The sequence below is a fragment of the Notamacropus eugenii genome, chromosome 4 (assembly GCF_028372415.1).
Source record: "Notamacropus eugenii isolate mMacEug1 chromosome 4, mMacEug1.pri_v2, whole genome shotgun sequence".
Lineage (NCBI taxonomy): Eukaryota > Metazoa > Chordata > Mammalia > Diprotodontia > Macropodidae > Notamacropus > Notamacropus eugenii.
This window is the reverse complement of record NC_092875.1, coordinates 229,836,707-229,852,171: the sequence shown is the minus strand read 5'-3', so window position 1 is coordinate 229,852,171 and position 15,465 is coordinate 229,836,707. Positions and strand designations below refer to the sequence as shown.

The 15,465-nt window shown below is 36.8% G+C and overlaps 1 protein-coding gene across 2 annotated transcripts in view; it reads right to left on the bottom strand.

Annotated features, from left to right (window-relative positions):
- The window catches only part of SPIRE1 (spire type actin nucleation factor 1), a 235,225-nt gene that overhangs the window by 168,158 nt on the left and 51,602 nt on the right, over positions 1 to 15,465 (bottom strand). The window lies entirely within an intron of this gene.

Here is a 15,465-nt window from a genome sequence, read left to right as displayed (position 1 = left end):
AAAGGGTATGGTGGAGGGAGAGAGGGATTTTTCTGATGGTATCTTATGCAGCTGCTGATGTAAGCACATCAGTAGTAATTAGATTACATCAGCTCAGAGAAAGGAGGTAGAGAACTTGCAGATTTGTCTGAGGGGGGTGGAGCAGCGTAGGCGAGGATGAGGGTGGCTGTGACTGTATTGGGGATAAGTCCATTGGCTTTTATGGTAAAGGTGGGTTGCAACCCATTTTCCCACACCACCCTTCAATGCAATGATAAAGTCTGAAGCCCCCATGTTAGAGACCACTGTCCTAAGATGCTGAAAAAAATAAAGTACCAAACATCAGCCCACAGTTCTGCCATAAGCCTACAACACAGATGACTTTTTTAAAGTTCTCTTCAAGGTAATATTCCACTAAGTCACATTTGTCCTACACCACCTTGACCTATTTGCTAGGGAAACAAAACAAAAAGTTAAGACTGCGCTATTCATACAAACGACATTTACAATGTGGTATTGATGTACCAAACCTGCTTTACAAGTAACCAGTTGTAGTCACTTCACAATGACCAGAGAACAGATATAATATCAGACGGTCTACACCTGTTACTTAAGAATCTAGGCTGTCAAGGTCGGATATGTAATCAGAGTTGATTATAAAACAAACTGCCAATTTTCAGGTAAAGCTAAATAACATGGAAAGAGGAAGCCTCAATATCAGCTATTTCCTAGAGTGGAAGACAAAAATGTACAAAAGAAAAAGAGGCAAAAAAGACTAAAACCTCCTGGCATTTGTCCCCCATCTCCAAATAGCGTGCCTACTCAGGCCTTTGGTGAGGTTCTTATTTCATTCTGGTCTGTTAAATCTTCTTACTAGTCTTTCATACAGAAAGATGAAAACCTATTTTAGAAAGTCTTTTACTACATTTTCATGTGTCAATTACAACTACCAATGCAATTATTCCTCTTTCCATTTTGCTCTTTATTATCCTCAACTTTTGGAATTACTGTCCCTGTCTCCTATACTTCTTTTGCTTATTAAATTTTTATAACATGTACTTTTACATACTGTGCTATCATACCACCTTCAAGCTTTCCTACAAATACCATAAGAAGCAACAAAAAAAGGAAATATAAGAAATACTTCAGTGTTGAAAACTAAAAATAAATTAATTTTAAAAAATCCTTCAGCCCAACAGTGAATTCATTCATCATTACATCTGCTGCATTAATTACTACTATAAATAAAGAATTGTATAAAGTACAGTAGAGAATATAAAAACATGGCTCCTTCACTAAAAGTATTTAGATTCTACTAGGAGAAATAACATATGCACAGATTATTATCATTGGTTTTTTATTATTACCCTGAAAACTGACAAAGATAAGAACAGTCAATGTTGAAGGTGTCATGAAGAAAATAGGCTCATTAATGCATTGTTGGTGGAACCAGGAATAGTACAACATTCTGGAAAGCAATTTGGAATTATGCAAATAAAATGTCTAAAATATCAACACCCTTTGAACCAGAGATTTCATTTGTAGTCTTTCACCTCAAGAAGGTCATTCTTAAGAAAAAAAACCCATATTCATCTAAATATTTAGAGCAATCTTTTTATGATAGTAAAAAACTGAAAACAGAAGTGGATTTTTATCAACTGGGGAATAGCTAGACAAAATGTGGCAGATAAATATAATGGAGGGGGCGGAGCCAAGATGGCGGAGTAGAAAGACGCACATACACATAGCTCCGAACCCACAACACACAAAACGGCTAGAGGGGTCCAACTCACAGTGAATTCTGCACCCAGAGGCCACAGAACATTGGAGCGAGGGAGATTTCTGCTCCAGAGAGACCTGCAAACCTCTCGCGGGGGGTCCTTCACGCTGCGGACTGGGCGCCGGGACTGGGAGCTGAGTGCAGCCCTGCAGCGGCCGCGACACCGTGAGGAAAAGATCCGAGCAGGCTTCGGGGACGGAATCTCCAGCGGCCACGCGGGTCCCTCCACCCACAGAGGGACCTGCAAACCTCTCGCAAAAGGTCCGTCTCGCTGCAGACGCGGAGCCCAGCCCAGCCCAGACCTGCTGCGGCCACAGCACCAAGAGAAACAGACCCGAGCAGGCTTCAGGGACGGGATCTCCAGCAGCCGCACAAGCCCCGCCGCGCACAGGTGATGGGGGTCGGTGAGAAAGTCTCTTTGGCGGGTCGAGAGGGGAGTGGGGTGCCCCCATGGCTCGCCCCCCCCCCCCCCCCCAGATAGAAGCTGAGAGGCGGCTGAAGGCAGGGGCTCCCCAAGCGGGCGGGAGCCTGGATCCATTGTGGAAGGTCTGTGCATAAACTCCCTGTGGGAACTGAGCCTGAGGGGCGGCCCTGCCCCAACCTGACCATCTGAACTTAATTCTCACACTGAATAGCAGCCCTGCCCCCGCCAAAAGCCCTAAGGCGGGAAGCAGCATTTGAATCTCAGTCCCCAAACGCTGGCTGCGAGGACCAGGAGGCGAGGTGGGTGTGAGGAGAATACTCAGAGGTCAAGCCACTGGCTGGGGAGAATGCCCAGAAAAGGGAAAAGAAATAAAACTATTGAAGGGTACTTTCTCTGAGAAAAAACACTTCCCCCCTTCCTTTCTGATGAGGAAGAACAATGCTTACCATCAGGCAAAGACACAGAAATCAAGGATTCTGTGTCCCAGCCCACCCAATGGGCTCAGGCCATGGAAGAGCTCAAAAAGAATTTTGAAAATCAAGTTAGAGAGGTGGAGGAAAAACTGGGAAGAGAAATGAGAGGGATGAAAGAGAAGCATGAAAAGCAGATCAGCTCCCTGCTAAAGGAGAACCAAAAAAATGTTGAAGAAATAAACACCTTGAAAACTAGCCTAGCTCAATTGGCAAAAGAGGTTCAAATGGCCAATGAGGAGAAGAATGCTTTCAAAAGCAGAATTAGCCAAATGGAAAAGGAGATGCAAAAGCTCACTGAAGAAAATAGATCTTTCAAAATTGGAATGGCACAGATGGAGGCTAAGGACTTTATGAGAAAGACAGATATCACAGAACATAGCGTGAAGATTCGAAAAATGGAAGATAATGTGAAATATCTTATTGGAAAAACAACTGACCTGGAAAATAGAATCAGGAGAGACAATGTAAAAATTCTGGGACTACCTGAAAACCATGATCAAAAGAAGAGCCTAATTTTCACAGCTAAGCTCGGGGATAAAGGCCTCATTTCTAGAATATATAGAGAACTGACCCAAATGTATAATCATACAAGTCATTCCCCAATTGATAAATGGTCAAAGGATATGAACAGGCAATTTTCAGAGGAAGAAATTAAAGCTATCTATAATCATATGAAAAAATGCTCTAAATCACTATTGGTTAGAGATGCAAATCAAAACAACTCTGAGGTACCACATCACACCTATAAGATTGGCAAACATGACAGAACAAGAAAATGATAAATGCTGGAGAGGATGTGGGAGAGTTGGAACACTAATTCATTGTTGGTGGAGCTGTGAGCGCATCCAACCATTCTGGAGAGCAATTTGGAACTATGCCCAAAGGGCTACAAAAATGTGCATACCCTTTGACCCAGCAATATCGCTACTAGGACTATATCCCCAAGAGATCATAAAAATGGGAAAGGGTCCCACATGTACAAAAATATTTATAGCAGCACTCTATGTAGTTGCCAAAAACTGGAAGTCAAGGGGATGTCCATCAATTGGGGAATGGCTGAATAAATTATGGTATATGAATGTAATGGAGTACTATTGTGCCATAAGAAATGATGAACAAGAAGACTTCAGAGAGGCCTGGAAGGACTTATATGACCTGATGCTGAGTGAAAGGAGCAGAACCAGGAGAACTTTATGCACAGCAACAACCACAGTGTGTGAGAGTTTTTTCTGGTAGACTTAGATTTTTGTAATAACACAAGAACTTCTGAAAAAAAAAAAAAAATCCCAATGGTGGACCTCAAGGCAAAATGCCTTCCACACTCAGAGAGAGAAATATGGAAGTCACTCACATAATGTAGCAGATCATGTTTGTGTATGTGTATCTGTTTGTGTATCATGTTCTGATTTGTTATACGGATTCTTTCATTTATCTTAGTCTGACTACATAGCATGACTATAGTGAAAATATACTCAATAGGAAAGTATATGTAGAATCTATACAGAATTGTATGCAGTCGTGGGGAGGGAGGGAGGTAGTGGGGGGTGGGTGGGGAGGGATAAAATCGCAATTGTATGGCAGTGATTGTTAAACATTAAAAAAATAAAAAAAAAATAAAAAAAATTAAAAAAAAATTAAAAAAAAAAAAAAAAAAGAAGAGCCTAGACATCATCTTCCATGAAATTATCAAGGAAAACTGCCCTGAGATTCTAGAACCAGAGGGCAAAATAAATATTCAAGGAATCCGCAGAACACCGCATGAGAGAGATCCAAAAAGAGAAACTCCTAGGAACATTGTGGCCAAATTCCAGAATTCCCAGGTAAAAGAGAAAATATTGCAAGCAGCTAGAAAGAAACAATTCAAGTATTGTGGAAATACAATCAGGATAACACAAGATCTAGCACCCTCTACATTAAGGGATCGAAGGGAATGGAATAGGATATTCCAGAAGTCAAAGGAACTAGGACTAAAACCAAGAATCACCTACCCAGCAAAACTGAGTATAATACTTCAGGAGAAAAAATGGTCTTTCAATGAAATAGAGGATTTTCAAATTTTCTTGATGAAAAGACCAGAGCTGAAAAGAAAATTTGACTTTCAAACACAAGAATGAAGAGAACCATGAAAAGGTGAACAGCAAAGAGAAGTCATAAGGGACTTACTAAAGCTGAACTGTTTACATTCCTACATGGAAAGACAATATTTGTAACTCTTGAAACATTTCAGTATCTGGGTACTGGGTGGGAGTACACACACACACATGCACACACGCACACATACATAGAGACAGAGTGCACAGAGTGAATTGAAGAGGATGGGATCATATCTTAAAAAAAAAAAATGAAATCAAGCAGTGAGAGAGAAATATTGGGAGGAGAAAGGGAGAAGTTGAATGGGGCAAATTATCTCTCATAAAAGAGGCAAGCAAAAGAATGATTAGTGGAGGGATAAAGAGGGGAAGAAAGAGAAAAACATGAGGTCTACTCTCATCACATTCCACTAAAGGAAAGAATAAAATGCACACTCATTTTGATAGGAAAATCTATCTCACAATACAGGAGAGTGGGGGACAGGGGCACAAGCAGGGTGGGGGGAGGATGGAGTGGAGGGCATGGGGAGGAGAATGCAATACGAGGTCGACACTCATGGGGAGGGAAAGGACCATAAGAGAATAGAAGTATTGGGGGACAGGATAGGATGGAGGGAAATATAGTTAGTCCTATACAACACAACTAGTATGGAAATCATTTGCAAAACTACACAGATTTGGCCTATATTGAATTGCTTGTCTTCCAAGGGGAAGGGGTGGAGAGGGACGGAGCTAAAGAAGTTGGAACTCAAAGTGTTAGGATCAAATGTAATGTTCTTACCACTGGGAAATAAGAAATACAGGTTAAGGGGTCAAGAAAGCTATCTGGCCCTACAGGACAAAAGAGAAGACGGAGACAAGGGCAGGGAGGGAGGATAGAGGAGAGAGCAGATAGGTCACAGGGGCAACTAGAATGCTTGGGTATGGGGGGGGAGGGGATAAAAGGGGAGAAAATTTGTAACCCAAAATTCTGTGAAAATAAATGTTAAAAGTTAAATAAAAATAAATAAATAAATAAATAAATATAATGGAATATTACAGTGTTGTAAGAAATGACATACAATGAATACAGAGAAGAATAAAAGTATCTATATGAATTGATACAGCATGAAGGAAGCAGAACATCACAAAGAACAACATATATTATAATTATTACAACAATGAAAATGCAAAGAATAACCCCCAAAAAAGTGAATGCTGCAAAATAATAAACAAGCATAACTCAGAAGAGATAAGAATATGCCACATCCAACCTCTTGTAGATTACACATATTTTCAAATTTTTTCAACGTACTGATCAAATGTAATTTTTTTTGCTTTTCTCTAGATTTTATTTTTCAAGTTTTTTAACATTTTAATTTGAAGTTCTCAGTTCCAAATTCTATTCTGCCCTCCCTCTCCTTCCCCCCACCCAATAAAGTCAGATAAAGATTATACATGTAAAATATTTCCACATTAGTCATTTTGTACAAGACTCAAAAAAAATGAAAGAAAGTGAAAAATAGCATGCTTCAGTCTATATTCAAACAATATTAGCTCTTTCTCTGGAGGCAGATAGTATGCTTCAAGGGTCCTTTGGAATTATCTCGGATCACTGTATTGCTGAGAATACCTAAATTATCCATATTCATCAAACAATCTTGCTGCTACCGTGTACAATGCTCTCCTGGTTCTCTTCACTAGGCATCAGTTCATGTAAGTCTTTCAAAGTTTTTCTGAAATCATCCTGCTTGTCATTTCTCATAGCACAATAAAACTCCATTACAATCACATACCACAGCTTGTTTAGCCATTCCCCAATTGATGGGCATCCCTTTGATTTTCAAATCTTTGCCACCACTAAAAGAGCTGCTATAAATGTTTTTGTACAAATAGGTCCTTTTCCTTTTTTTTTTTTTTTTTTTTTTGAGTCTCTGGGATATAGACCTAGCAGTAGTATTGATGGATCAAAGGATTCAAACAGTTTTATAACCTTTTGGGCATAGTTCCAAATTGCTCTCCAGAATGGTTGGACCAGTTCACAACTCTACCAACACAGCATTAGTGTCCCATTTCCACACACCCTTTTTTTGTCATATTAGCCAATCTGATAGGTGTGAGGTGGTACCTCAGAGTTGTTTTGATTTGCATTTCTCTAATTAATTGATTTAGAGCATTTTTTTCATATGACTGGAGAAAGCTTTGATATCTTTGAAAACTGCCTGTTCTTATCCTTTGACCATTTATAAACTGGGGAATGACTTGTATTTTTATAAAGTTGACTCAGTTCTCTATATATTTGAGAAATGAGGACTTTATCAAAGACACTTACTGCAAAAAAATTTTCACAGCTCTCTGGTTTATTATAATTTTGGTTGTACTGGTTTTGTTTCTACAAAATCTTTTTATTTTTATGAAATCAAAATTATCTATTTTATATCTTGTAATGTTCTCTATAGCTACTTTACTCCTAAAGTCTTCCCTCATCCATAAATCTGACAGATAAACTACTCCATGCTCTCTTAATTTGCTTATGGTATCACCCTTTATGTGAAAATCATGTACCCATTTTGACATGAACTTGGTATGCGGTATGTGATGTTGGTCTATACCTAGTTTCTGCCTACTGTTTTCCAGTTTTCCTAGCAATTTTTGTCAAATAGTGAGTGTTTGTTCCAAAAGCTTGAATCTTTGAGTTGTAATGAAATTTGTACTTAATCTATTCCACTTGATCCACCACTCTATTTCTCAGCCATTAACAGACTGCTTGGTAATGACCACTTCATAATACAGTCTGAGATCTGGCATAGCTAGACCACCTTCTCTTGCATGTTTTTCATTGAGTCCCTTGGTATTCTTGAGCTTCTGTTCTTCCAGATGAATTGTGTCATTATTTTTTCTAGCTCTCTCTATAATAATTTTTGATAGTTTTATTTATATTTCATATTTATTATATTTTATATTTATATTTATTAATAAAATACATTTATTTTATTTATATTGAATACATATATTAATTGAGGTAGAATAGTCATTTTTACTATGTTGGTTTAGCCTACCCACAAGCAATTAATATTTTTTTCCAATTGTTTAGGTCTGATTTTATTTGTGTGAAAAACGTTTTATAGTTGTGTTCATAGAGTTCCTGGGTTTGTCTTGGCAGGTAGATTCCCAAGTATTTTATACTGTCTATAATTATTTTAAACGGAATTTCTCTATCTCTTGCTGCTGGACTTTGTTGGTAGTATATAGAAATGCTGATGATTTATGTGGGTTTATTTTGTATCCTGAAACTTTGCTAAAGTAAAAATTTCAAGTCATTTTTTTAGTTGATTCCTTGGATTCTGTAAGTATATAACAACATATCATCTGCAAAGAGTGATAGTTTTGTTTGCTCACTGCCTATTTTAATTCTTTTAATTTTTCTTCTGTTATTGCTACAGCTAATATTTCTAATATAATATTAAATAATAGAGGTGTTAATGGACATCCTTGCTTCACTCCAGGGAAGGCTTCTAGCTTATCCCCATTACAGATAATGCTTGCTGGTAGTTTCAGATAAATATTACTTATTTTAAAGTAAGCTCCTTTCATTCCTATATTATCTAGTGTTTCTAACAGGAATGAGTGCTTCATTTTTTTATATTAAAGGCTTTTTCTGCATCTCCTGAGATAATCATATGATTTCTATTGGTTTTGTAATTGATATGGTCAATTATGCTGATAGTTTTCCTAATATTGAACCAGTCCTGCATTACCAATTTAATCCCACCTAGTCACAGTATATGACCCTTGTGATATCTTGTTGTAATATCTCTGCTAATATTTTATTTTAAAATGGTGCATCAATATTCACTGGAGGAAATTGGTCTATAATTTTCTTTCTCTATTTTGGTTTTCCTGGTTTGTCATAAAAGGAACTTGGTAGGATTCCTCCTTTGCCTATTTTTCCAAATAATTTATATAGTATTGGTATTAATTGTTCTTTGAATGTTTGGTAGAATTCACTTGTGAATCCATCTGGTCCTGGGAATTTTTTCTTAGAAAGTTCATTGAAGCTCAATTTATTTTTCTAAGACTGGATTATTTAAGCATTTTATTTCTTCTTCTATTAATCTGGGTAATCTGTATTTTTTTAGATTTTCATCCATTTAATTTGGATTGTCAGATTTATCGGCATATAATTGGGCAAAATAGCTCCTAATAATTGTCATAATTTCCTCTTCATTGGTGGAGAATTCACTCCTTTCATTTTTGATATTAGTAATTTGGTTTTCTTCCTTCTATTTTTTAATCAAACTAACCAATGGTTTGTTTGCTTTACTGGTTTTTTCATAAAACCACAAAACTAGCTCTGCTTATTATTAGTTCAATAGTTTTCTTAATTTTAACATCTCTTCTTCATTTTTCGGAATTTCCAATTTAGTGTTTAATTGGGGATTTTAAATTTGTTCTTTTTCTAGTTTTTTAGTTGCATGCCCAATCTGCTTTTTCTCTATTTTACTGAGGTAAGCAAGTAGAGATATAAATTTTCCCCTAAATCCTGTTTTGGCTGCCTCTCACAAATTTTGGTACATTGTCTCACTGTTGTCATTTTCTTTAATGAAATTACCTATTGTTTCTATAATTTATTCTTTCACCCACTTATTTTTTAGGGTTAGATTATTTAATTTCCAATTGATTTTTAATCTCTTTTCCATTATCCATTATTAAAGGTAATTTTATTGCATTATGATCTGGAAAGAACACATTTTTATTATTTCTGCTTTTCTGTATTTGGTTGTGAGGTTTTTATGTCCTAATACATGGTCAATTTTTGTATAGGTGCCATGTACTGCTGAGAAAAGGTACATTTCTTTCCATTTCCATTCAATTTTCTCCAGAAATCTATCATATCTGACTTTTACATAACTATTCACCTCCTTAGCTTCTTTCTTATTTCTTGGTTAGATTTATTATCTATTTCCTCCTATAACTCATTCAACTTTATCAAAAATTTGGATGCTATACCATGTGGTACATATATGTTTAGGATTGATATGACTTCAGTGTCTATAGTATCTTTGAGCAAAATACAGTCTCCTTCCTTATTTCTTTTAATTAGATCTATTTTTTGCTTTTGCTTTTTCTTATATCATGATTGCTACCCCTGCTGTCTTTGCTTCAGGTGAACCATAATAAATTCTGCTCAAGCCCCTTACTTTTACCCTGTGTGTTTCTCTCTGCACTATATGTGTTTCTTTTAAACAACATATTGTAGGATTCTGGATTTTAATCCATTTTGCTATCCACTTCTGTTTTATGGGTGAATCCATCCCATTCACATTTATACTTATGATAATTTCCCTCCATGTTACTTTCCCCTTGTTTCCCCCACCACCACTCTTACCTTCCACCCTTTTCCTGTTCACAAGTGTTTTACTTCTTATCATCACCCTCCCCAATCTTCTCTCCCTTTAATCAATCGCTTTTCCCCCTTCTATTTTTCCATCCCTTTTTATTTCCTTATAGGGTAAGATAGATTTCTATATCCAAATGAGTATGTATGTTATTCCCTCTTTGATTTGATGAGAATAAGGTTTAAGTTTTGCTCTTTCATGCCTCTTTTATGTGGGATAACTTCCCCCATCTCCCCCTCCTTCAAGAGCAATTTTCTTTTTTACCCCTTTATATTGTTTTTGGGGTATCATCCCATCAAATTCACCTTCTATCCACAACCCTCTGTCTACATATATGCCTTCTAATTCCTCTTATAGTAATAAAGTTCTGAAGAGTTACAAATATTATACTGTCACATAAAAATATAAACAATTTAACCTTAATAAATTGCTTATGTTTTCTCTTTCTTGTTTCTTTTACACCTTTTTACGATTCCCTTGAGTCTTGTATTTGAAAGTCAATTTTTTATTCAGCTCAGGTCTTTTAATTAGAAATCCTCCAAAGTCCTCTATTTCATTAAATTTCCATTTTTGCCTTGAAAGATTATATTCAGTTTTGCTGGATAAGTGATTCTTGATTGTAATCCTAACTCTTTTTCCTTTTGGTAAATCATATTCCAAGCCCTCTAGTTCTTTAATGTGAAAGCTGCCAAATCCTGTGTAATCCTGACTGTAGCTCTATGAAATTTAATTGCTTCTTTCTGGCTGCTTACAGTACTTTCTTCTTGATCTGTGGGCTCTAGAATTTGACTATGATGTTGCTGGGAGTTTTCATTTTAGGCTCACTTTCAGGCGGTGATTAGTGAATTCTTTCAATTTCTTTTTTGCCCTCTGGCTCTAAAGTATCAGAGCAGTATTCTTTGATAATTTCTTGAAAGACGTTGTCCAGGTTTTTTGGGGGTTTTTTCAATCATGGCTTTCAGTTATTCCAATGATTCTTTTATCATCTCTCCTGGATCTATTTTCTAGGTCATTTGTTTTTCCAATGAGAAATTTCAAATTTTCTTCTTTTTTGTAAGCTTTATCACATCTTGATGTCTCACAGAGTCAGCTTCCACTTGTTCAATTCTAATTTTTTTCCTTTTGTTATTTAGTTTTTTTTCCCAGTTAAATGTAAAAACAATTTTTAACATTTGGTTTTAAGGAATTATTTCCTTTAATGAGCATTTGTACTTCCTTTTTCATTTGGCCAATTCTATTTTTTAGGGAGTTATTTTCCTTGGTAAGTTTCTGTATATCCTTTCCCAAGCTATTGACTATTTTTTCCCAATTCTCTTGCATTACTTTTCTTTTACATTATTGAAATTTACATTACATTTCTTTTCCTAATTTTTCTTCTATTTCTCTAATTTGCTTTTTAAAATCCTCTTTATTCCTCTAGGAATTCTTTTTGGGCCTGAGACCAAATTACATTTTTCTTTGAGGCTTCATATGTAGCCATTTTGACACTATTGTCCTCTTCTAAGTTTATGACTTGATCTTCCCTATCATCATAGTACTATATATAGTCAAATTCTATTGTTTTGCTCATTTTTCTGCCTTTTTTGTGACTTGGTGATTTTTTTGTGATAGCTGAGCTCTGGTCCTGCATTATCCCAAGTTTTCTGTGCTGGGGCTCAGGTTTTTACTGCTGACTTTCACTGGTCTTAAGGTTTAGCTTCCTGCTTTCACTAGAGGGTAGGTTACCCTTCTGGCTTGTACTGAAGGGTTCAGTCTTCCTGACAGCCTTCCCTGGGTGTGGGGTTTAGCTGCTGACCTGCACCAGTGCTGGAGCCTTTCTGCTGCACTGTTATTCTAACAAAGTCTTTCTGGTGGCTGACACCTGGAGGTGGGCTTTTGTTGCTGGCTCAGGGGTAGGGTCCTGCCCTGGGCTGCTATGGAAACAGGGCCTCTCCAGTAACAGGCCCAGGAGGACTGGTCTGCCCCAGGAGTGGGGCCCTGCTGCTGGGTCACACAGGGTCTCTATACGAGCAGGACCAGGGAAGGGGGAGGAAGGGGACCAGCTGATTTGCAAGAGTACAGGGCCTTGATGGTGGAACTTCCTTGCAGTTCCCTGGCTGTGAGGCTGGCTACTTCTGCTCCTGCTCTTGGACCTCAGTCCTCTCCTACCCCCAAAAGCAAGAGTTTTCCTGCCCCCAAAAGAAAGACTTTTCCTGACTAATGCTGTAAGCTGCTTCCCTGATCATAGAGCAATTCTGAGGTAGTTTTCCAGTTGTTTGAAGGGGAGTTTAGAAGAGCTTCAAAGGGTTATTTCCTCATTGTGCCATCTTGGCACCAGAAATCACTCAAATGTACTTTCATGTATTCGATATATGTTGATTTTTCCGCCCTCTTTTTCTTTGTTTTAAAAAGAAAAGATTATTTTATACATATATATATATATACACATATATATATATATATATATATATATATATATCTGTTATATATGATAGCTCTCTGGAAAAGGGAGAGAGTGAGATACTGGGGAAATTATAGTGATGTTTAAAAAAAGATTACACTGAAACTTATTTAAATTAAATACATTTAAATTTAATTATTTAAAATAAGTTTAATTTTTAAAAATTATTATTTTATAAAAGATAGAAAATTATAAGGGCCATAAAGAAACAAAGTGCTACTGGAATTCAGACATGCATGGAAGAACTTACTCCTTCCAGTTTTGTTTCCAACTTGCTTGACTTCAACACCATGCCACTTCACACTGGAAATTCTCTTAGTTCCTGGGCCTCCTCAGTGTGGAAATTGCATCCACTCCTGAAGCCCTTTTACCCTAGAACATACTTCCACCATGCCAGCCTCTTTTTACAGCTGGTGAATTCCTCCCAAGACCTCCATTTTTGGGGTACATGATTTAGACATAAAGAGCAATACCATAAGCAAATTAGAAGAGCAAGGAATAGTCTACCTGTCAGATCTATGGACAGCAGAAAAACTCATAACCAAACAAGAGATACAGAGCATTACAAAATGTTAAATAGATAATTTTGATTATATTAAATTAAAAAGCTTTTGCACATACAAAACCAAAGCAACCAAAATTAGAAGGCAAGCAAAAAGTTGGTAAACAATCTTTACAGCAAGTATCTTTGATAAAGGCTTCATTTCTAAAATATATAGAAAACTGATTCAATTTATAATACAAGCCATTCCCCAAATGATATAATGGTGAAACTAAAGAAATATAAATTAAAACAACTGAAGTGCCACCTCACAAAAGGAAAATGTTGGATACTGGAGGGCATGTGGGAAAATAAGGACACTAATGCACTGTTGGTGGAGTTGTGAAGTGATCTAACCATTCTGGGGAACAATTTGGAACTATGTCCAAAGGGCTATAAAACTGTGCATACCCTTTGATCCAGCAATACCACTACTAGGTCTATATCCCAAAGGGATCATAAAAAAGGAAGAGGACCTCCATGTGCAAAAATATTTATTTTTTTATTATTTTATTAATTTTTTATTATTTATTTTTTATTTGATTTATTTAATAATATATATTATATTATATAATTTATATTAATTTATTTAATAATATAATGATAATATACTATTATATATTATTTATTATTTTATTTTTATTATTTTATTATTGCCCTCTTTGTGGTGGCAAAATATTGGAAATTCAGGGGGCTCCTTACCATCATACCCCAGGTCTCCCTATCTCCCTTTCTTAAAACTTTCACTTCACCTTGCCATTCCTTCATGCTATTACCTTATTCTAAGTCCTCCTCACATTTCACTATTTCAAAAGCTTTCCCAATGGTGTCCCTGCTTCTAGTCTGTCAACAAAGTCTCTGGAGTGGGAGAACATGGGTTCAAATCCTGCTTCTGGTATTTACTATCTATATGTCATTGGGCAAGTCACTTACCTTTCCTGGGATTCAGTTAAGTTCATCTTTAAAATGAGGTGGTTAGACTATATGACTTCTGAGGTTTTTCCTAACCCAAAATATATAATTCATCCTCCCCAATCACCAAAATTATCTGAAGTGTAGGGGTGATCACATTACTTCCCTACTCAAAAAGTTTCAGTGGATCCCTAGTGCCTCTGAGACAAAATATAGGATATCTTTGCTTCTAGCCTAAAAATGCTAAGACTTTTTTGGGGGTAGACTCTCTACAAGGGCCTTAGTCTAGTACTGAAGGTCCTTCATCATCTTCCTCCAGTCTACCCTCCCAGCTTTATTTCATATTTCTCTTCTCCATAGTCAAGTGAACCTCAATCATTAGCTGTTTCATCATCATCATCATCATCTTTCTCTCCCTCCCTCCCCAAATTTCTAAATCAGACAAGCTATCTTCTATGCCAGGAACACACTCCCCTTCTTCATCTCTACCTCTCAGAATACTTATCTTCTTCAAGGGTCAAATCAGTGGACCTCTGTGAAACCTCAACTCCCATGCAGAGCAGTGAGTGCTCTATCTCCTTCTCAAATTACCTTTTACCAGACTGACCTGTACACGTTATATTCCTTGAAGTATAATGAGTGAAGTCTCATGCATTTAATCAACACTGAATTAAATTAGTAGTATTTTAAAGCAGCAAACCTAATGTTAATACTGCATATTTGAATTTCTTACTGTCAGCATAGCTTAGATTCACCTTTATCAACAAAATATTGTATGAAAATCCTCATTTCATCCTTGTGACACTCCTGTGAGATAGGCATTTTAAATGTTCTTGTTCCTGTTTTACAGATAAGGAAACTAAACTTTACCAAGTAAATACTGAAGCTGGGACACTCTTTCCAGGACATACCAGCCCACTTCCTTCCAAATTCAAAATTCCATGCTACAGTAGAAATTGCACTAGCATTTCCACCCCAAATCTCCCCAATTCCAGTGACATCTTCTCCCCAAAACCTCTTCCCCTCATTTCTATAAAAATAACAACTCACATTTATAGAGTACTATATTCTCACAAGAGTCCATTTTACAAATGTAACTCTAATTCTTTAGGTATGCTTCTACTTTCTACAGGCTTCTACCATTCCAAATCACCTCTTCCTGGTGACTTCCACACTAATCATCCCCTACCCCTGTAGTAGGCTATGGTACTGAAATAGAGGCCACAGCTACACGTAGCAAAATGAATCAGATCCACTGAGACGATGAAGAAATTAAGGTTTAAAAAAGGCCTAAGTTCTTCCTGAAGGAAGCATGAAGAAAGTAAGGGAAGCTGGGATAATGGTAGGGCAGGTTTGGAACTAACTCTCCTTGAGAATTCCCCATAGTATCCAAGGGACACTGTAGCTCCCTCAGTTTACTTAGAGAAAGAAACTTTGAAACTTACAGG